The 23995-nt window shown below is 40.9% G+C and overlaps 1 protein-coding gene and 1 long non-coding RNA gene across 8 annotated transcripts in view; one reads left to right on the top strand and one right to left on the bottom strand.

Annotated features, from left to right (window-relative positions):
- Positions 1-23995, top strand: part of RBFOX1 (RNA binding fox-1 homolog 1) — a 2060838-nt gene that overhangs the window by 1115482 nt on the left and 921361 nt on the right. The gene's annotated exons all lie outside the window — the stretch shown is intronic.
- LOC109495313 lies at positions 668-23497 on the bottom strand. Of its 3 annotated transcripts, none has more exons than XR_006591203.1 (6): positions 23443-23497; positions 21572-21683; positions 20731-20899; positions 15398-15512; positions 13869-14048; positions 668-1414 (listed from the first exon to the last, which is right to left on the bottom strand). It is a non-coding gene; the product is annotated as an uncharacterized LOC109495313 (long non-coding RNA). The 3 variants fall into 3 exon arrangements; XR_002150673.3 differs by lacking the exon at positions 668-1414 and adding an exon at positions 10775-11138; XR_006591202.1 differs by lacking the exon at positions 668-1414 and adding an exon at positions 10775-11138 and having other exon boundaries at positions 23262-23448.

The following is a 23995-nucleotide window of genomic DNA, read 5'->3' as shown; positions in this document are numbered from 1 at the left end:
TTTCTGATACAACTACAATAGTCCCCACCACTCGTCCATGTGTGGTTTCACATTCCCTGATTTCAGTTACTGGCAGTCAACTGGGACCAAGAAGTAATTGATCCTCCTTCTGAGGTCTTATAGGAGGGTCATCAATGGCCTAACATTACATCACAACACATATATCATTCCCCTCACTGCATCTCATCACGTAGGCATTTTATCATCTCACATCATCACAAGAAGAAGAATGAGTACAGTAGAGTCAGGTATTTTGAGAGAAACAGCATTCAAATAACTTTGATTACACTACATGGTTACAGTTGTTCTATTTTATAATTAGGTATTGTTGCTAATCTCTGGCTATGCTAATTTAGAAATTATACTCTATCATAGGTGTGTATACAGAAAAAAATATATGTAGGGCTGAGGACTTTCCGTGGTTTGAGGCATCTCCTGGGAGTCTTAGAATGGCTCTCCCATGGATAAGGGGAGACTACTATAAATCACTCTGTTAGAACCTTAACACAGTGTTCTTTCTTTCTTTGTTGTGTTTCTGGTACTTACTCTCGTGCTCCCTAGTTTCTCTCCAACTGTGGTAGAAGCCAGTCTCATCACAGTTTTCAGAACTGTGTGGTTTTCAAAAAAAAAAAAAAAAAATGCAGAGCAATCTGCCTTATCAGTATCTCTTCCAATTAATGTAATCTTGTTTCTGTTATTTCCACCATATTTTTCAATCCAGCGAGCCTCATTACATTTGCAAGTGCATTAAATTAGAGCCTCTATAGAAGGAGAATGATGATTATCAGCTAATTTAATTATGTTTCTACATTTGCAGCATTTAATGATGTCTGCCATTGTTGTTGGGAATTCTTACATTGGCTCTAGGTAGAAATTAGCACTGATCCCATGTAAAGTTTACGTTATCAGATAAAACTTGACAGCTCATTGAGGTGCATGTTCAGTAATTTTTGAATCTAATCAAAATTGATTTATGTGCAATCAAATTACAGAAATAAAGAAACAGCTTCATATAATTTAAGTCTCTGATTATAGTGTTCCCTGCCTCTGAAGTCACACCGATGTGTGTCTTTTCGTTCTGTACCAACATTTCATCAAGGTCTAAAACTGTTTTTTTTTTCTTCTTTCCTCTCCTTTTTTTTAGTTTTTCAATTACATAGTGTTTCAGTACTCCTGATCTTCCGATACAGATTGGATTGGACATTTATGCCCCATGAGTTTTGTTTCCTGTTCAGCACATGTTGTCTGGGTGTCCTGTCGTGTTGGGCACTGGCTCCCCGTCCTAGAAGGCTGGCTCACTCCTCAGAGTATCAGGGAGGGTCTGTGAGAACACAGCAGTGCTTGTCTAGGAGTGGGGTGTTGAGGATGCAAGGAGCTGATTGATCATTTTCTTCCTTCCTTATAGACGTTCAATCTAGGGAAGAAAAAGTACAGAATCCCAGTAGCCATTAAAGTACAGAATTCAGTTTATCTACTCATGAAGCTTCATTGGAAAATGGTGCTTTTTATATTTGTTTGGCAGTCATTTAACAGTTATGTTAATTTAACAGTTGTGGCAGATATAATCTGAAGGACTTCATACTAACAAAACCCCACTAAAGCATCACAGTAACCTGAAAGCAAACTATTATTGTCCTCCCTACCCCCCATGTTAAAGATGAGAAACCGAGGCATAGAAGGCTGGACTATTTTGCTCATGGCCACCAATCTGGAATGTGGACGAACCAGGATTGCAGTGTACCTGGTCTGGCTGCAGAGTCTTCTGTACTTCTATGCTGTTGCTTTTGCCCAAGATGAAATTGGCTGGCTGTCACCCAGCCCCCTGTATCCCTACAACCACATCTAGACTGTCAAGCTGGTTGAGCAGTGTAGCAGCCATTGGTACACCTCTCACACAGAGGAATGAGATTCAGAGAGACGGAGAATAAAAGCCGGCCTCTAGCAGGTGGAGCCCTGGAACCTGCCCTAGGTGTGCTTACCTGCCCTAGGTGAGTTTAGAAATCAGAGATCAAAAGAAAAACATGTGTTGTTTGGAGGTATGAGGCAGAGAGAGGAGAAAGAGATACAGAGAGGAGCTCACCTATCAGAAAAGCCCTTCCATCCGCAGTGAGTTTGCTTCCCCAAACACTTCTAAAAAAAATTTTTTTTATGTTGATTTATTTTTGAGAGGTGGGGGGAGGGGCAGAGAGGAAGACAGAATCTGAGGCAGGCTCCAGGCTCGAAGCTGGCAGCACAGAGCCTGACGCGGGGCTCAAACTTACAAACTGCAAGATCATGACCTGACCCAAAGTGGATGCTTAACTGACTGAGCCACCCAGGTGCCCCAAACACTTCTAACACAGTAGAGGGTTGGAGTAAGTCCCTAGTCTGTAGGACATGGAGGTATATGCACCAAGGAATGAGAAGGTGAGAATTTGTTAACCCCTAGACTGAATCTTAAGAATCCATGACATGGGGTAGATGAAGTAAATTTTTGTACAAACAAGCAGCACCTTCTAAAACAAAGGCATGATAGAGGGAAGGGCCAAGCATTCCATGAAGCTGGAGGGAGGGTGGTAATTTGGTGGAAGATGAAGCTAGCCAAAGTTTGAACAGACAGGTGTGTCTCACAAGGCAGGGATAATGTTGGAATTAAGTTGAATGTGTCTCAGTGTGAAAGGAGAACATTCACAAGAAACATTTAGACATTCTGTAATACTGAGAACCTTAAAACAGTCACTCCCTACAGTAGTGATTATCCTCAACCTTTTTCTGTTCAAGGCCCATGCTAAACATCAGTAAACCTGACAACAGCGATAAAAACATAATTGTTGCTGCAATGTGCACTGTCTCCGAGTGTTCATAAAGGCATCAGTGGGTCACACTGTTTAAACATAAATGTGTAGGAGCCTGGTCAGGCAGCCGTCTTTGTTCGTGAGGCAAAGTTCCCCCAGTCTCTGGTTCTGATTCTGGTAGACCAGATGTCATTCTGGGATATCAGTTGAATGTTAACAGTCTGCCTTTTACAGTTTATATATCTTACTCAGCTCACTGTTCTCTCTGGAGGACAGACTTTTAAGAATGTATGCTCAGTAGTAATGGAAGTATATTTTGTATGTTGTTCAAAATTTGGCAGCCTTCCCATGAAGAGTTCATTGATTGTAGACTGCCAGGGTGCTGCTGAGACTGGAGTATGTTCTAATAGCGGGGTGTGATTTTTCTGTGGTGTATGGATAAGCACTGTGTTGTAATTTTTTCCAACATCTTATTTTTCAGAAAAGATGAAAGAATCATGAACACTCATATACCCACCAGCAAGATACTATCATTAACATTTTAACCTATTTGTTTTATCACATAGTCTATCCATCTATCCATCACCTGTCCGCTCATATTTGGTTTTTATGCATTTCGGAACAAGCTGTCAACACTTATACCCTCTAACCATAAACACGTTAGGATGCAGATCTTTAATAAGAGTTCACTATATACTTTTTTTTTGAGGTAAAATTGATTTATATTGAAATATACACATCTTAAGTGTACCATTTGTTGACAGTTGACCAGTGGGTGCCCTTGTGTGACATAAACCTCTGTGAAGATATAGAACCATCATTTCCAAAAAGTTTGGATACATGTGGCTTGCATGCATATTAGAAGAATAATTTGCATATTAAATTACATGGATAGTTTAAATTAAAAAGTGAGTATGTGTGTGTATATGTATGCATGTGTAGATATGCATGTCTGTGTATAATTTGTAGTGGCTAAATGGTACATGTGGTATGCAGAAATGGCAAAAATTGGGGAGTGTGCGATGACGTGCCTGCGTTTGGCAATTACAGGCCTAGGGAAGAGGTAACCTGATCCTATTAGCAGTGTCTTCAGAAAGAACATGAGCATATAAAACGTGCAAGGCTACATTGATGTAATGTCCATGATGAATGGAAGGAAACATAGTGTTACTTGTCTAATTGCGGACGTTTAACGACTTTTTGCTCCAAGAGTACCAACGGTTATAATTTTCAAAGTCAGCCTTGATTTACGTTTTACTTTTTAAGTACTCGTACTGTCACAAAGACTTAAGTTGGGATCCGCTGTCTTGGTTTAAAAAAATAGGTTATGCTTTTCTCTTTTGACCCCGAAACATGTAGATGAAAACCAGCATTAATTGGCAGGATGAACAAGGGTGGGGAAGGTGGGTGTCTGGCTGCAATATTCTTAGAGTATTGAGAGAGATGCTCACAGCCCCTTAACTGGGGATGACACCTCGATTTTAATTAACAGCAGGTGAGTCTTGTGTTCAGCCATTTGACATTTTAGGTGGATCACACAATAGCCTTTCCTTTGAACCACATTTATTTCTAGCTTAATTAGTCCTTCTGAGATAGCCTTGCTATTAGCAACAGCCTCTCCATTTAAGATCCTTTTAACCAGACCTTTTATTTTTTTATTTTTTATCCTTCTCATTTTAGTACTGGCTTAATGTTATAAAGGGCCTGGGCTAACTCATTTTAATGACCTCTGCTACATAAATGCTAATTTTACATTTGGCCTTATTTCAGATTTTTTTTTAAAGACCATTGCTTTCAGAACGACAAAAATGGAAAGATTAAACCCCTTAGTGTCATCTGCCTGAAAAATCCTGTGGTTTCTTCTGACAGGAAGAGTGTTTTCAAATCCCTCCCTGGTCTAAGCTTCTGTGCTTGACATCTCATTATTTAACTCAGCTGCTTCAACTTCACCTTCACCCAGTTAATTAAGTAACTCATTGAATGTATTATTCAGTTTTGATTCCCTGTCCCTGACAGAGAGAGATGGGGGTGCTTCTTCTTCCTTGCCCTCCTGCGACTTTCTCTTGCCTCTTCTTCCCACACCCAAAAGAAGGAAAAAGAGAGATAAGCAGAGAGAAGGTGTGTTGGGAGAAGAGAGGCTATTCTTTGCTTAATCAATCCATCAGTTCCTGGAGTGATTTTTTTTCTCTTTTTAATGGGACGATACTCAAAAGAAGATAAGGTTGATGATATGGCACGATAATTTGGCTTGATGATAATCATAACATCACTATATGCAAGGCACTGCTTCAGGTGTCTTTCTTAACATGATCTTATTTAATACTCAGAACATCCCTACAAAGGAAACACTTGTATCCACCTAACAGATCACAAGACTAAAATTCTATTGAGTTAACTATTTTGTCCAAATATCACAGCTAGTAGATATCAAAATTTTAATTTGACCAGAACTAGCTGATTATTAACACTCATGATAGCAAGAGCATCTATGGTAGGTATCCGTGTGTTTGTAATCCATTAAAAATTTTTTAATGTTTATTTTTGGGGAGGGGGGGGAGTGGAGGAGATGCAGAGAGAGCGGGAGACACAGAATCCGAAGCAGGCTCCAGGCTCTGAGGTGTCAGCACAGAGCCCGGCATGGGGCTTGAACTCATGAACTATGAGATCATGACCTGAGCCAAAGTCGGATGCTTAACCAACTGACTCACCCAGAGTCCCCTGTAATCCATTTTATATTCCTGACATTAGTGTGGGGGGATTTATGTCACTGTATCATGAAGAGAATGTCCTAATGGCAGGGTATCTATATCTCTCGATCTATTAGTGATCAAGTTGACTGTCCTCTAGGGCAATGGTTCTCAACCAGGAGCAGTTTTTTGTTTTTTTTTAAATGTTTATTTATTTTGAGAGAGGGAGAGACAGTGTGAGTGGGGAGGGGCAGAAAGGAGAGAGAGAATCCCAAGTAGGCTTCACGCTTTCAGCGCAGAGCCTGATGCGGGGCTCAAACCCATGAACTGTGATAATATTTCCATAGCCGAAATCAAGAGTCGGACACTTAACTGACTGAGCCAAGCAGGCACCAACCAGGGGGCGGTTCTATTCCCCAGGGACATTTGGCCACACAGCTATGGTATTTAATGCTCTATGTGTTTACACTAAATTCAATAAAAATGCTTACATGTGCCTCATTCAATATATATGGACTTGGTGGAGAGAAGGAGGTTGCACTTAGTTTTAACTGGTTGATTGTCAACCTGACTGGAAATACCTAAGAGAAGACATTTAATATGGATAAAAGTAGAAGGGGGCAGGGAATATTGCGGGGGGGGGGGGGGGAGGTACATGCACAAGGAAAGAGAAAGAAACCCTAACTTGCAAAGGCAGATAGAAATTTAGAAGGTCACAGCCAGAGTAATTGAAATAGGTGTTGGAAATATGTGGATCTAATGTTGGAAAGAATTAGAGGTTAAGGGGTAGGTAAATAGAAGGATAAGGAAAAGTAAAGAGTCAAATAGAATAAAACCAAAAAAACAGTATGTGCATTGAAAAGGAGGTGGGAGAGAAAGGGAGGGGAAGAGAGGAAGGAGGTGGGAGGTAGCAAGAGAAGACGCATCTTTAATGGATATTTAAGAAAAAAGCAGGGTCACTTGATGGCTCAGTTGGTTAAGAGTCCGACTTCGGCTCAGATAATGATCTTGTGGTTTATGGGTTCGAGCCCTGAGTCGGGCTCTGTGCTGATAGCTCAGAACCTGGAGACTGCTTCGGCTTCTGTGTCTCCCTCACTCTCTGCCCGTCCCCTGCTTGTTCTCTCTTTCTCTCAAGTAAACATTAAAAAATTTTTTTAATTAAAAAAAAGAGAAAAGGGAGGCACAGCCTTGTAAGAAGGTGAAGTAGACATATGTTTTTTTAAAAAAAAACCTTCTTTATTATGAAGCATTTTTGGGGGGATACCCCCAAAGAAAGGGCAAGTAGTGTAGGGAGGTTAAGTTGTTACTGAACAGGTTCTACATGCTAGGTACTGATCTAAGTGAGGATCTGACATGGAAAATAAGCCTGTGAAAGACCTTACCTTCTTGGAGCTAAGAGTCTGGTAGACCTAGAGACAGAAAAATTAACAACATCAATGATATAGGTGCAAAAAATAGTAAGTGCGATAAAGAAGATGAAAGAGACAGTAGAACATTACCGCGACAGGGGCATAGCTCAGTGATGAGGTGTGTGAGAACAGACACCAAGATGGGGAAATGAGCCAGCCAGGGGGGTATTCTGAGCAGGAGCTTTGCAGGGGGAGGCAGACCAACAACGGAAGGTGCCCTTGAGAAGCTGTCAGAAGGTCAATGTGGCTAGAGTAAAGGGGACATCAGTCAGTAAGGAAAGTCATTAGGGAATGGGTCAAATAGGGCCATGTGGGGAGTTGGGTTTCATCTTCAGTGGACTGGGAAGCCATTAGGGTTTCAAATAGAGAAATTTCATAGTTTAATGAATATTTCATAAGGATATACCTGGATTTGATAACTGTATCTGCCACTTATTAATTATGTGTCCTGAACAAAAATTACCTCATTTCTCTGGACCTCAGCTTCTTCCTTCCTGAAGTACAGATAGATGATAGTAAAAGTTACTGCATGAGATTGTTGTGGAAGTGATGTATGTAAACCATTTTGGGATGTGCTTGCCACAGGTCAGTGTTCATTATGTGCTAGCTAAAAATCACAACAACAGCAGATTGGATCAGCTTTGGACCATTGGGAATATAAAGTCATACAGCCTCTGGAAAACAGTGTGAAGGTATCTCAAAAAGTTAAAAGTAGAACTACCCTACAATCCAGCAGTTACACTTGTGGATATATATCTAAAGGAAAAACCATTATCCTAGATATCTGCACCTCCATATTCACTGCGCCATTATTCACAAGAGCCTAGATGTGGAAATGACCCAAGTGTCCATCAGTGGATGAATGGATAAAGATGTGGAATATACAGATAGTGAAATACTATTCAGCCATGAAAAAGAAGGAATTCTTGGTGCACCTGGGTGGCTCAGTTGTTTAAGCATCCGACGTCAGCTCAGGTCATGATCTGACAGTTCATGAGTTCAAGCCCTGTGTTGGGCTCTGTGCTGGCAGCTCAGAGCCTGGAGCCTGCTTCAGAATCTGTGTCTTCCTCTTTCTTCCCCTCCCCTGCTTGTGCTCTGTGTCTCTCTCTCAAAAATAAACAAATAAATTTTAAATTGAAACAAAAGGAAATCTTGCCACTTATGACAACATGGATAGACCTTGAGGGCATGATGCTGAGTGAAATAAAACAGATCCCATTTATATGTGGATCTTAAAACAAACCAACAAAAACATCCAGACTCATGGGAACAGAGAACAGATCTGTGGTTTTCAGAGGCTGGGGGGTAAGAGGTGGGGGAATTGGGTGAAGGTGGGTCAAAGGGTACAAACTTCAGTTATAAGATGAATAAGCTCTGGGGATGTAATAGCATGGTGACTGTAGTTAAAATACTGTATTATATATTTGAAAATTGCTAAGAGAGTAGACCTTAAGAATTCTCATCATGGGGAAAAAATTGTCATTATGTGAGGTGATGGACATTAAACTAAACTTAACGTGGTCAGTATTTCACAATATGTATGTATATAAAACCATTATGTTGTACACTTTATTTTTTTAATTTTTTTAATGTTTATTATATATTTTTGAGAGAGAGAGAGAAAGACAGAGTGCAATCAGGGGAGGGGCAGAGAGAGAGGGAGACACAGAATCGGAAGCAGGCTCCAGGCTCTGAGCTGACAGCACAGAGCCCGACGTGGGACTCAAACTCAATGACTGCAAAATCATGACCTGAGCCAAAGTTGGACACTTAACCAACTGAGACACCCAGGCGCCCCTCTTTTTTTTTTTTTAATGTTTATGTATATTTGAGAGAGAGAGAGCACAAGCAGGTGAGGGGCAGAGAGAGGAGGACAGAGACACCTAAACGGGCTCTGTGATAACAGCAGGGAGCTGGATGGGGCTCAAACTTGTGAACCGCGAGATCTTGACCTGAGCCGAAGTCAGATGCTTAACCGACTGAGCCACCCAGGCACCCTATGTTGTACACTTTAAACTTACACAGTGTGTCTCTTATAAAAATCTGAGCTCTGTGGAGAAATAAAAGGGACTTGAGAAGCAGCTTGGAGTTCCTGTCGTTGTCAGTCATCCTGCTGAGACAATATTCCTCTGGTCATCAGCATCCTCTTGCCTGCATATCTGTGTTTGCTAACCATGCACCAAAAGTCCATGGAGGGGGAGACGGAAACACAGGGTCCCTGGCCACTATCAATGGATTTAGTAGAACAAAACCCAGCCATGCAGGGTAAGAAGGCAGGCTGGCACGGGTGTTTTGCTCGAGGTATTCCTTTGATGACGCTGTGCCCATGTGATACCCAGCAAAGCTCCTTTTCAGCTGAAGTATATGCCAGGCCTATCCAACCTGGAATTCATTGATAAAGCTCTAAGCAGCCTCGAGGCCTGTGACCTGGGAGAGTGACTTAGGCTGACTTTATCGGCAGTGGCTCTTCTTTTTCATTATATTTGCTATTACCAGAGCTGATCTTTTTTCTTAAAACCTGTTAACCTTATACAAGGGGATGGGACCATTTGAGCTCTCCGACAGGAAGCTGATGGGAAATTGTAAGCCTCTAAAATAGGTTGAGAGCTTCCCGTTGTTCAGGGTCCTGGCAGAGGTTACTTAAAAAAAAAAAAAAAAAAAAAAAAGGAAGGGGGGTGAGATCGGAATACAAAATCTTGGTGTGTTTTTCTGGGATTGGCCAGTTTCTTCCCTAGGGCCTGTGTTTTTTCAGCCCGTGGGGGAAAGTTGCAATGGCTTTATGCATCTTACAGACAAAGCTTGTGAGTGCCCCAGTGTCGGTGTGGGGATGGTAGGACAGGTCATATGTTCAGAACGCTGTTTGTGGCTGTAAACCAAGAAAGACTGATCTTCCACAGGTAGGTGGAAAGGTGTTCCTGAGCGTTTAAACGTGTACAGACTTGAGCCTGGCTACAGGAATGCATGGTATTTCTTGCTTTCAAGCCAGTAGGTGAAGATTGTAATTGGGCATATGTATGAATGACTTTAAAATCCAGGCTCTTTGTTGAACCCTTTATATGCGTTTCTCACAAACACATACACACAAGCATTCATATATTCTGTTACACCAAATGTACTGATTCATTGATGGAAGCTCAAAAGTGTCAGAAAAGCAAATAAATAGCAAAACTGCCTTCTGTTGTGCTTTCGGTAACTTCACTAAACACAGTTTTTTTTTTCTGTGGGCTAGGTTACTGGTTTAAGAAAATGGTGGTAAGTTGGGGCGCCTGGGTGGCTCAGTTGGTTAGGCAACCGACTTTGGCTCAGGTCATGATCTCACGGTTCATGTGTTCGAGCCCCACGTTGGGCTCTGTGCTGACAGCTCAGAGCCTGGAGCCTGCTTCAGACTCTGTGTCTCCCCCTCTGTCTGCCCCTCCCCTGCTCACACTCTGTGTGTCTCTGTCTCTCAATAATAAATAAACGCTAAAAAAAAAAATTCAGAAAATGGGGGTAAGTGTAACAGGAAAACCAATCAGCTAAGTAGTTAGGATCACTGGCTTTTGGGTGAAATAAACCACGTTTACCTTCTAGAGGCAACATTTGCCAGCTTTGACCTTCCAAGAAACCTAACCTCGCTTGAGTTTGTTTTCTTTAAAATGGGGATTAATCACTGTGCCTGCCTCATGGGATTCAGTGAATGAAATCCTATGTAAATATATTATATATATATATATATATACACACACACACACACACATATATATAATATATGTAATATATATGTATTTAATACACTATATATCATGCATATGATATATAATATATACTTATTTGTCAAATATTATATATTTATTTTATATTAAATGAATATGAAATATTTGAATGTAAAATAATATATTCATAAATTACATACTATATATTTATATTTTATTTTTGTATTTTGTATTTTATTTATATAGTATATATTATATGTATGTTTATAATAATTATATATATTTTATCACTAAGGATTACGTTTTTGGAAGAAAGCTAGTTGTTGATTTTGGTACCCTTGCCTTTGAGGAGCTGATAATGTCAGGGAAGAGACAGGCATGTATAAAGTATACTGGAAATATCCAGGTGAAATCAGTCCTTCAGTAGAGGTGCAGGTAGAGAGCATGGTCCCAAAGAGAGCAGCGTGTTCCCGAGTAGCAGAGCAGAGTAGGAGGTGAAATGATCTTTGGTAAGCAGGTAGTTGGGTCAGCAGAGGGAGAGTGATTCAGGTTGAGGGGGCACAGTGAGGCAAGTTTCTGGAACATAAAAAAAAATATTTAAGAATAGATTCACACAGAATGCAGTATCTGGGGAGGAACATCATAGAGTAAGTCTAGGAGAGGAGGTGGGATTGGTCAAAGCATGACTCTTTTCTCTGTAATTTAAATAAATCCAAGTGGCCCCATGCTTTTTGCCAATTCAAAATGGGTTTGGGGTAATTATGGTACCAAAAGGAAATTTAGTTTCATTTATTTATACATTCCACCTAACATCAACTATTTAAACAAACTTGAAAAGTCAAGCTCATGCATTTATTTTATTTTATTTTTTTCAACGTTTTTTATTTATTTTTGGGACAGAGAGAGACAGAGCATGAACGGGGGAGGGGCAGAGAGAGAGGGAGACACAGAATCGGAAACAGGCTCCAGGCTCCGAGCCATCAGCCCAGAGCCTGACGCGGGGCTCGAACTCACGGACCGCGAGATCGTGACCTGGCTGAAGTCGGACGCTTAACCGACTGCGCCACCCAGGCGCCCAAGCTCATGCATTTAAATCAATATGCAATGCATCTGAACTAAAAACAACTAAATATTTAAAAAAATAGTAATCTTCTAATTAATGCACCAGAAACCAGACAGATTTCTATTATATTTGATCATCTGAAGCTTACAAATGTCAAAGTCAGTAAACAAACAGAGAAAACACCAGGACATGTATTTAACTTTCAGTATTTAAAAAGATTGAAACTCTAAAGCACACCCTAGGTTAATGATTGTGAATCTAGAACCAAATTAAAAGAAATGACAGCAGGAAGTACACTGAGCATGAAGGCAGGCATTAGAATAACACTGAAATAGGTCTGCATATTCTTCAAGAACACAACATAGGACAGAGACATGGGGCTATTTAGAAGGAGGGCAAGACTTTCTAAGGTTAGCATCCTGGTGGTAGTATTGTACCCAGTTGCAATGTCAGAAGCAACTATCCATGCTTTAGAAAGTGGAGACAGTGAAACACATATTTTAGGGATTTCACCCAGAGTGGTTAAATGACAAAGTTTCTGTTTTTAAAGAGGTAGCCTTCTTGGTTGGCCACAGACAGCTTATTTTTCTTACCTCATTCCCAGGCCAGTGTGGATAATTGAGGTATTTAAGACGTCCTGAGGGATAGCTTAGATTTTTGTTACTCTTTCCCAACATAGTGTCTATGTGCTATTAATTGTATAGGACTGCCAGTGCAAAAGAGAAAGTAATCAAAACTTTAAAGGGAATATTCTTAATTCTCTTTTTGTGAATAAAAAAGCAAATGACAGTTTCTGCAAGTAAACATGGCATTTGGGGAAAAAGATGAACAAGCAGAGAAATGTAATTATCCTAAACTGTCTCTTTTAAGGTACATTTTTTCCTGTACTCATGTGAGAATTGATAGGAGTGTTTTGCAGAATGGATTACTAATAAATCACATGGCTTGGGAAAGAACATTTACATTCATATTTCTATCTCATTTTTCTGAAAAAGCTTAAGTGGTTCTTTCTCTGGTGATTTTTAAATTTAGTCTTGGGGATCTGAAGTTCAGGGTCCACATATTTAGATTTACACATTCAGTGTAATAAGATTAAAATAATTTTTGTGGTATATTAACCTTTAGATCGATATTGTCAAATTTAGGAATATTCCACTGGAAGCTAAACCAAGATCTCTGTATGTTTTTTTGATGAGTGAGGATATGTACACACAGATTGAATAGCTTTTCTATTACACAAGTTTATATTATGTTCGGCCTGGTAATAGCAAATTTTTCCATTTCTCCTCTTATGTTGTCTCATTCATAACACCCATTCCACAGTGTAGAAAATTGACAGAAAAAAAGAGATATCTGTATCTTTTCCAAATCCACGCTGATTTAGCTTGAGCAGGAGTAGAAGTAATGGCAACCATTTGTAGATGACTTAGGCTGTAGACAATAAAGTTTGTATTTCTGGAACAAAGAGTTGATTACGTAATCTTATTGAAAAGGCTACTATCCATTTCCTACCAGAAAGTGAGATGCCAAACCAAGGTCACAGGGGACAGAAAATATTGCTTCCCAAGAAACTGTGGTTGACAGGATTGTTACAGCCCAAAGGAATGCTGCAAACATCACTTTTCTGGGAGAGCCGTGGCTCCATACAGCAATCAGCAAAGCTTTGTCAATGTATCAGAACAGAGCCACTTCTTGGAAACTGGCAACTCATCTCTGTATACTCATGAGGTAACCCAGCATGCTATTTTTTTTTTTAGAGAGTGCATTAGTTCTGTTGAATTTCAGTTGTGTTATACGTTTGCTAATTGACATAATCCCTGCTTTGACCATTAGATGTGTTTCTGGAATATCTGACGATTCTTACAAGGAGAATAAATATTCAGTTAAGTAGTTTTGTGTAGTCATTGTAGTGTGAAGTTCCTTGCAAGAGTGACTTGGTGGATGTTGAGATAGACCATCTATTAGCATCAATTCCCAGGAGACTTGTGCTCTTAGAAATTGCCATTTTTGTTGCCACTAGGGGTCCATTTCATGGACAGAAATAGCAATGGCACAGAAGAATTCAGGCAGTGTTTAGAACCATCTTACATAAAGAAGGAAGAAGAATAATTACGATAAAATTATCTAATATGCAGAATAATATCTAATGAATATACATATATACTATAAATAAAATTTAAAAATTGCACTTATCATAAAAAACACTTCTGACCCCTCTGGCTACATGATAGCACTTTACTTACTTTGTTTATACTAACACCAGCCTGATGGTATCTGGACTGACATTTCTTCCATTTTCTGAAATATGGAAACTGAGGACACAGATAAGTTGTCTCATGAAGTCACAGAGCTATTGAGGGGCAGAGGTAGGATTTGAAGCAAGGTAGACTGGTTCTTGCGGCTTCTGTCTTGTGTATTTGTATCTGTACATGGAGGGAAAATTAAAATACAACCTCTCAGGATACCTGGGTGGCTCGGTCGGTTGAATGTCCAACTCTTGATTTCAGCTCAGGTCACGATCCCAGGGTCATGGGATCAAGCACTGCATTGTTGTCCACGCTGAGTGTGGAGCCTGCTTAAGATTCTCTCTCCCTCTCTCTCTCCCCCTCTACCTGCCTCCTGCTTGTGCACGCTCTCTAAAATAAAACTTAAAAAAATCATATAACTTCTCATTGCGTTTGCCCTCAAATATCATTGTGAATTATTTCATTTTCTTAGTACAGCTGAATGTTCACTGTGTCACATTTCCTCAAGAGGTTGGTATATTAATTAAGAACCAAGCTATAGTCTTTATTTTTTTTTCTTAATTTGAATCCTTTATATAGGCAATGTGGGAAATAGCTACATTGTATCAGATGTTTGAGACATTGGGAAAACATGTGTGTCCCTGTAGTAAGGAATAAAAAGCTTGTGAGAGACAAAAAATCCAGGTCTGGTTGCTCTTTCAGTTGACCTTGAACCAGATTAAGTTTTCAGGGCATCATATCAAACCAGTACATTTCCTGCACTAACCCCCTCTTGGGGTTGTTTTAAGGCAGAGATCAACCACGAGCATTAATAAGAACACAGCAGCAACCAAAACCCAAAGGAGGCTATAGACAGGAAAACAATCACAATGGTAGCCATGCTCTTCAAATGGAAGGCCAGGTTTGTTTTTAAAAAGGATTTGAGCCACACCCAAGTTGCTGGCCCACTCAGTGGGCAGGGCTTAAACTCCCCTTTCTGCCTTCATTCTGCTTTCCTGACGTTCAGTTCTGTTGCCTAACTGGAGTGCACTGAACTTCAATTTGATAATTGCATCCTCAAATCCCTTAATGAAGGTGCCTATCAAAGTATAAATAATTACCCAGTAATTTTGTATTTGCAAACTCCATCCTGGCTGTTTATGCCTCTCTGTGGTTCAAAAGGGAGGTTCTGGGGCCCACCCCACACTTTTCCTAAGTCAGGGACATTTCAGGAGCCCAGAGGATGGCGTCTTAGCACACTTTCCCACTCAAGGAGTTCTCCCTCTGCTCCCTCCCGGCCCTGACCGCCATCTTCTCTTGTACCTTTTATAAGTCCGTCGGAGAGCTGCCTTTCTGTTTTGGTGCTGCTCACGCAGACATCTGCCTGCATCAGGGGTGCTGCCCTGGATCTCTAGGGTGCAATCCCTTACCTCCCCGAAGGCCCCCGGGACCCCTGTGAGCCTGGGCTGGGTGCCTCTGCACTTCCTCCTTAGGAATCTGTTTTGTCCTTTGGACAATATCTGCCTTAGCTTGTGGAAGACGCTCACCAGTGGCCTGTTGGGCTTCTTCCTTCATCTTCCCTCTGGTTCATATGTTTCCGGCTGAATCCCTTAATTATGCACAAGAACCCATCAGTGGAAGTGCTGGGGATCTTCCAGGAGGCTAATAGCCAAGAAGACAAAAAACAAAACGTTACAGAACAAAAACCTGATAGGATTTGTAAGTGTTAGTGGGGGTGTTTCTCCCAGGCACCTGTGGAGAGGGTATGCTTAGCGGCGGGGCCTCATACAAGCGAAGAGAGAAGCTGCAAAGCTGGCACAAGCCAGGTGACAAACCCAAGGCTTTCTGGGCTGGTGTTTTCCTCCTCGATACTGTTTTTAAACACGTGGACTTGTTAAGAGCCAGTGCAGCTGACAACCCCTCCAGAAGTATTATTCTTAAAAGCTGCACTAAAATTATTCACCTCATGTAAAAACAAGTGTGATTTACATCTAATATGGGTAATTACTTTTACAGTTAATTAAAAGCGCTCTCATTAAGCCCCTGCTGTGATGCCAATGCATAGCTCTTATTTGCAAACAGACCCTTGGTTTGAGCTTACCTTGGTGACATATTGCTCCTACCTGAGAGGGGGCTGCCTTCCTCAGTATCAAATTTAAGTGTGCTGAGCCAGCAGCCCTGGGCTGCCAGGGTTCCTGCCAACTCTCTCTTGTCCCCTGATAACTAAGCTGCAAAAAAGCGTAGGATGAAGAGAACAAAATAATTCGTGGGGGTGAGGGTGCTCTCCTCAAAAAGGGAAGTCACAATTTTAAGATGAAAGCTTTGCTATCTTTATTCGCAGAAAGGCTGCATTTGGGAATTGTTTTGTGGTCTTTTGGGCTTTACCGGTTTTTCCTGCTAGCTCTCTCCCAAAGAAAATATCCCATAACCACCCCTGCCCCCCGCCAAACACACACAAACACAGACACACACACACACACACACACACACACACACACATAAAATTCCTCCAGACATTTATAAAGTCAACAGCATTGCATTCTGACCTAGCCAACTAAAGTCGATTCTACTCTCTTAGTTGAATGGATTTATGTCGAGAACTTAGTTTACATACATTATTTTTGCCATTTGTATGAATTCATGCAAAATAGCTCTGAAATAAAGTCTCAGTGTTCACATTTACATTGAAACTTTTTAGACTATCGTGTGCGTTGAAACAGGGATCTCAGTCACACTGAACCTTCTTAAACACGTAATAATAAAATGCCTCCTCAAATGATCACATCCCTGGTAAGTAATTCAAGCTTATTGATTAAAGCGTACAGTCATTAGAGATTTAAGTTTTGAGGGAGCAGATAGTGTTATTTCAAGACGTGTACAGACCCCACGAATGGGATGCTGTGGTACATTGCTAGGTGCTTTTGGTATTTTGCAAAGTTATTTGCTTCCATCTGCTGGCCATATGTGAGATTGCAGGGGCTGAGCAAATTTGTGAATGGAGACCTTGCATGCAATGGATAAAATATGTCATTGCAAACGTTTTATGCTATTCTTTATGTATTCAAGTGACCTTATTTGAATCTTGGTCTTTTGAGCTGAGTGTACACAGACTGAAGAATCTGGCAGCAAGGCACACATGACTACAAATTTGTACTAACTATGGTTACAAGACAACACAGTCATTTTTTTTTCCAAAAATTTTGGGGCGCAATCATTATCTTTAAATGAGTCAATTATACTTAGAATACAGATTTAAATATTCAGATGCAAGGACAAAATATGGCTTTGAGGAAGGCATAAAGTGAATAGAGGGTAGATAGATTTCAGTCCATCTTAGATCATTAATTAGCAAAGCCAGTGCCCTACATTCTTTGACACTCACCTTTCTCATCTGCACAATGGAAGAACTGGACCAAATGGCCCTACAGCTTATATTTATTTTCAAAGTTCGACTCTCCGTTAACGTTAAAAAAAAATAGAACCCAGGTGCAGTAAATGTTCTAAGTCCTAGAGTCTAAACTCATATTGGTTAGTTTCTTTTATAAGTAATTGTTATTTTCAGAACAATAGGAAACTTAAGTGTCCAAGCTATAGAAAAATTGCTTTTGAAAAGTAAAGTATATATAAATGAAAGGGAGCAGGTACTACCCCCAAATATGCCTCTTTGGCATAAGAATTATTTAGGGATGTTTACTTTAGGGAGGCTCCTGACTCAAAAGAATCTGTGAAAAGAGAGAGGGTGCCCTTTTGTGAGAAAAAAAATTTACATTTATAAGCGAAATCTCCATTTGTAAGGGTGTCTCCCTCCCTGTACCAGGACGTAAAGGATGAGTCTAAGTCTCCAGAAACTCTGATCAAGAGGCAGTGGCTTAAATTGCATAACAACCTTATACTTCTTTCCTGTGCTTTGACTGAGGTCAACTTCCCACCTGACTTTTTGTTTTTGTCATTAGCTGAAGATGTTAGCTAAGGTGATGGCTGGGGACCTTTTAAGAGTTACTCAGTTTTCCTAGGTGTGTCCTATGTATACAGAAGGTATAAACTTCTGTTTGTTTTTCTGTAGTTAATCTTTTATTATGGGGGATATTAGCCAAGAACCCAGAAGGGTAGAGGCAAACTTATTTTTCCCTCCCCTGTAAAATGTTAATTCAGAATTTAAAATGAATTTTTGGATTCTTTTTGGAGTGTGGTGTTGGAAAATATTTTTTTCTTAATATTAAAACTGTCTTGTCATAGCGTTTGTCCCATTTGAAGAGAAAGAACAAAACATCTGGATTTCTCCCCCAGTAGAAGGGTAGTTGATTATAAACCCTATTTGGGCTTGTCATGTGAATCCTGGTCCTCCAGCTCTAGAGAGATGTTTTAAGCTATAGGTATTTCCTTTGAAATATTCTCTGGGACTTGGTGATTATCTGAGCCCAGGAGAACAATGCCACATTAGAGATATTGACCATACTTGACTCTTAGTCCAATATAAGCAGCCTAGTCTTTTCTCTATAGTGCCCTTCCAGGGTTGATACCTGAAATCATTAACATAGATTTCAGGTGCTATCTTCTGAAAACACAAGGGCCTGTGGTCATAACAGCATGCAGTTGCCCTGGAATCGCCTGTGTAAACGGGTTTTTTTTTTCTTCCCTAGGGGTTGGCTTTCATGGGGTGGTCCCTGGATCATGCCTTTCTTTTCTCAGTGGTGAGTAGGCAAGTATCAAGAGAGATTTACACCGGAAGCTCCTTGAGGCTCTTGATCAGTTTCCTATGGCTTCTGTAAAAAATTGTCACAAATTTGTGGCTTACTACAGCAGAACTGTGTTTTCTCACAGCCCTGGCGGGCACAAGTCTGAAATCAATGATGGGGTTTTGGCATGGTGGAGGTCTGGAGCCAATGGCCAAGAAAGAACTATTCCTTTTTTTTTCCCACTTATAAGATAATTCCTTTTTTTAAATGTTTATTTATTTATTTTGAGAGAGAGAGAGTGAGCACTGGAGAGGGACAGAGAGAGAGGGACACAGAGAATCTGAAGCAGGTTCTGCGCAAATCCCCAGTATAGGGCTCAAACTCATGAATCGTGAAATCATGTCCTGAGCCAAAGTCAGACGCTTAACCAACTGAGCCACCCAGGCACCCAGGAAAGGATTCTTGAGAGGTCTAGGATACAAAAAGATTTTATTAAAGCATAGGGACAAGACCCTTGGGCAGAAAGAGCTGTCCCAAGATTATGAGCAGAGACTGATTATAGACTTGGGAGTTGGGGGAGGTAAAGTCAAGGGCAAGTTCCTAAAGGGATTTTCATATGCTAAAGAAGACTCACAGGATGTTAATGGACTAGCTATTGTCAAGCTAAGGTTGTTTTTCCTTCTAGCAAAGCATTAACTTGAAGACAGTAGGGGGTTCCTGGAGAAATGTTCTACTTTGCCTGCCTCAAGTATTTGTCAATGGGCTGCAGGTTATAAAATTTAATTTCATTTTTCATTTCCTTCTGCCTTTGTTTCCCATGTCATTCCCCCTGAATAATTTTGACTCTTAAATCTTTAAGGATGCTAAGGGTGGATGGTTTCATCTTATTTATTTTTATTTTTATTTTTATTTTTTTAATGTTTATTTCTGAGAGAGAGAGAGAGACACACACACACAGCATGAGTGAGGAGGGGCAGAGAGAGAGGGAGACACAGAATACGAAGCAGGCTCCAGGCACTGAGCTGTCAGCACAGAGCCCGATGCAGGGCTTGAACCCACAAACCACGAGATCATGACCTGAGCTGAAGTTGGATGCCCAACGGACTGAGCCACCCAGGTGCCCCTGGATGGTTTCATCTTCTGTCAGCAGGGTTACCTCCTACCAGATTCTCTGCGAGTGAATGCTTCCCTTGCCTCTTCCAGCTCCCAGTTGTTACGGGCACTCCTTGGCTAGTGGCTCTGTCACTCCAGTCTCTGCCTGTCTTCATATGGATATCTCTTCTCTATCTCTTAAAAGGACACTTGTCATTGGATTTAGGGTCCATGCAGATAACCTTGGTGATCTCATTTCAAGATGCTTAATTACATCTGCAAAGACCGTATTTCCAAAGAAGGTCACATTCACGGATTCCAGGGTTTGGGACATGGACATATCTTTTGAGAGTTAGTATTCCACCCACTCTAGACTCCTTGCTTCTAAATCCTCAGAGGCCTCCAGAATCTCACTGGCAGACATTTATCCCCACCTGTTCACAGGGACCTTTAACTTCTGGGCATTTCGGAGCTGTGAATGGTGCTAATGTATGATACAGGATGATGGTTCTCTGAATTGTGGGCATAAATATCCCTGACCTACAAAAATCATCAGAAACAACTACCATACAAAATACAGAAGAAATTAAGTTTCTCTGGGGAGAGAGAACAGCTTTTGAAAAGAACAGATACACAAGTGCTTTGATGTCTAAAAGCCAGAAGAACTCAGAAGACTTGGAAGAGCATACTTTAAAAATAAAACTTTTTTTAAGTTCTCAATACTCTGCTCGGAACCAGGTCTCACAAAGGCACTTGGAGGGTGCCATCAATGATAGCTAACATTTATCCATGACTTGACATATGCTAAGATTTTGCACGTATTAGATATGCCTCCCAACAAATGAAGTGGCTATCATTTTTCTTGTTTTACATACAGGGAATTCAGTTATATGAACCCAAACAGTGTGACTCCTTAGCATGTAGAAAATCCTATCTGTTGCCAGTGATTAAGTCACTGTTTGGAGTTTTCCAACTACAGAAAGGAGAATGGCTGGCTTCTGTGGGGAAATTGATTGCTTGGCGATGAGTACATGGCTCCAAATTCATCCTTAACACTTAAGTACTTGAGCTGTTTTCCTAGTGAAGTCATCAAATGGGGCTGAAGTACTTACTCGAGTACTCTGGTTCGGAAAAGGTCAGGTCGGAGCCCATCCGGAGACACCAGCTCTACGAGGAGCGATCGGAACAATAATTTGTTCCCGCCAAAGTGACATTTTTCCAATTTGAGCCCAACATTGTTCAGAAGCAAGCGCAGTCCCCTGTGGTGCCTCCCGTGTAGATCTGCAGTGCATGACAAACCAACAATATCATCTAAATAAAAAATCCAGCATGGGTTTAGTAAATTAATCCTGACAAGAATAAATCGAATAATCTTAGGGAGATGGCAAGAGCTCTGATTCTGCCAGATGGCTTTTTTCAGTCACTTGCATGGGTCCGTGGTGGCAGATTAAAAACAAAAACTTGCCTTTGGCTTCTTGATTTCGTTAGTTAGTTGATTAACACCTGCCACTTCTTTGTGGGCAAATCAAAACTGGATATGGACTCTTCCTTGCACACTCCACATGTTTTCACTGGAGAAAAGAAAGGAATGCATACTTCCCCCGGTCAGAATAGCATAAAACAGATGAGGAACTGCTTTATCTTGCCTTGTTTCTAGATGGCATCTCCTGGGTTTAAAAATAATTCATGATTTTCATCACTCCCATTCTGAGTTAGTCACTATGTGTCTTAGTGGAGGAACACCAAGAGAGTTGTTAGTAAGAGTAAAGGTTCAAGGTCAATCAAAGACCTCAGCGATTAAATAGGGGTGTGGTGAGAAAACCATGATCCCATGACCCCAAGACTGGGGCTTTGCAGATAATCTGGGAATCTCATTGCCTCAGTCAGTTTAGGCTGCCATAACAAAATACTACAGATTGAGAGACTTAAAACAAGAGAAATGTATTTGCTTACAGTTCTGGAAGCTGGAAGTCCAAAATCAGGAAGGCAGCAAGGTCAGGTTCTGGGGAGTACTAGTCCTGGGTCAGAGATGGCCCCTTCTCTCTGTGTTCTCACATGACCTTTCCTTTGTGCATGGATACAGAGAGAGAGGGAACAAGCTCTTTGGTATTTCTTCTTAAAAAGACATTAATCCCATCAGATAAAGTTCCCCCTTTTATGACCTCATTTAGCTTTAATTACTTCCTTAGAGGCCCCATTTCCAAATATAGTCACCCTGGGGGTTTGGGGCTTCAACATATGCATTTTGGGGAACACAGTCATTCAGTCTACACATTTTTTTAAGTAAAAAAAAATTGTTTATTTATTTTTGAGAGACAGAGAGAGAGAGAGAGAGACAGAGTGTGAGTGGGGGAGGGGCCGAGAGAGGGAGACACAGAATCCGAAGCAGGTTCCAGGCTCTGAGCTGTCAGCACAGAGCCCGACACAGGGCTCAAACTCAAGAAAAATCATGACCTGAGCCAAAGTCAGACACTTAACTGACTGAGCCACCCAGGCGCCCCAGTCTACACATTTGTTAAAATGCAGATTCTAATTCAGTCTATCTGGGGTGAAGCCTGAGATGCTCCATTTTAACAAGCTCCCAGGTGATGCTGTAGTTTCTGGGGCACAGACCCCACTTTGAATAGCTAGTTTCTAATATTACCCCTATGTTACAGATAAGACAACTGGCATTTTGGAAGGTAGAGACACTTGCCTAAGCTACACAGCTCTCATGTTATGGTACCACACCTGGGATGCAGGAGTCTGGCTTCAGCATGAACTGCTAGCCATGACACTGTTCAGCCTTAGCCCCTAGCAGAATGCCTGGAGGGATTGCTAAAGCAGGGATCACTTCATTAGGTCTGGGTGGGGACCAAGAATATGCATTTCTTGAAGGTTCTCAGGTGATGCTGATGCTGCTGTTATGGGGATCATGCTTTGAGAATCACAACGGTGCCTCTTCTCTAGATGATTTTGCTTTAGATGTCCCTCCTCTACATAGAAAGGAAAATAATGCCTGGGTGGCTCAGTCGGTTAAGCATCCAACTCTTCATTTTGGCTCAAGTCATGATCTCATGGTTTGTGGGTTGGAGCCCCACGTCAGGCTCTGCGCTGATGGCTTGGAGCCTGCTTAGGATTTGCTCTCCCCACCCCTCTGCTTCTCTCCCACTCATGCTTGTGTACTCTTTCTCTCTCTCTCTCTCTCTCTCTCTCTCAAAAATAAAATAAACTTAAAAAAAAAAAGGAAGGAACATAATGAGACATAGGGCCTGAATTATCCATACTGACCAACCACCTTGCCTAAAACAAAATAAAACTACCTGAAAGGAGTGGAAAGTGCCTGGTGTAGGAGCCATTTCCAGGTGTAGACTTATGCTCCGTCATTGTGTGACCTAGGATGAGTTACCTAATCACTCACGTCAATATTTTTATGGTAAAACTAAAAATGCCAACCTTGCTTGGTTGTGAGGAGCTTAGAGACAAGTATGAAAAACACCTGCCCAGTTCTGGGCACCAAGGAGTCATTCAATCATTGTTCACTGTTTCAGTCCCATTTTACAGATGTTGAAACAGTCTGTTACATAAAAATAACCAGCAAACAAACAATAAAAAACCCCCAAAACAAAAAACCCCCACAAATGACAAAAAACAAGAACTTCACCTTATGATATTGTCTCCTTAGGTTCCATTCTTGATTCATACAGATCTAGAATTTCTTGTGTTTAATAAATCACCATGGTAATGGCCTTCCGCTTAATCAACTTTCTCCCAAGGATGCATCAGGAGAATAGACCAAAGTACTTATCAATGAGAGAATAAATATTTCTATAGATTTAACTTACCCCCAAGCCATTATTGTTTGAAGACCCCTACATCATTCTGCTACCCATAGCCCCCTATCTCCATTCTAGAATGGTCAGGCCAAAAACCTTGGAATGGTTCGTGGCCTATGTCTTTCTCTCATATTCCACCTCCAATCCTTTAAGACACCTGTGGATTCCATCCAGCTTCCACCTCTGGGTATATATGTGAAAGAATTGAAAACAAGGACTTGAACACCCATGTTCATTATCCATCGTAGCCAAAAGGTGGAAACAACCATCCATGGATGAATGGGTCAACAAAATGTAATGTGTACATAGAATAGAATATTCTTCATCCTTAAAGAGGGATGAAATTCTGACATCTGCTACCACGTGGCTGAGCCTTAGATGAAGACATGCCAGATGAAATAAGCCAGACACAAAAGCACAGACACTGTATGATCCCTCTAATATGAGTGTTATACACTGAATTGTACCCTATCCCCAAATTCATATGTTGAGGCTCCAACCCCCAATGTGACTGTTTTTAGATATAGGGCCTTTAGGAAGATAATGGAGATTTAAAAGGTCA

Source organism: Felis catus, chromosome E3 (genome assembly GCF_018350175.1).
Source record: "Felis catus isolate Fca126 chromosome E3, F.catus_Fca126_mat1.0, whole genome shotgun sequence".
In the NCBI taxonomy this organism is placed as follows: Eukaryota; Metazoa; Chordata; class Mammalia; order Carnivora; family Felidae; genus Felis; species Felis catus.
The sequence above is the reverse complement of the archived record's forward strand: the minus strand, read 5'-3'. Positions and strand labels throughout refer to the sequence as shown.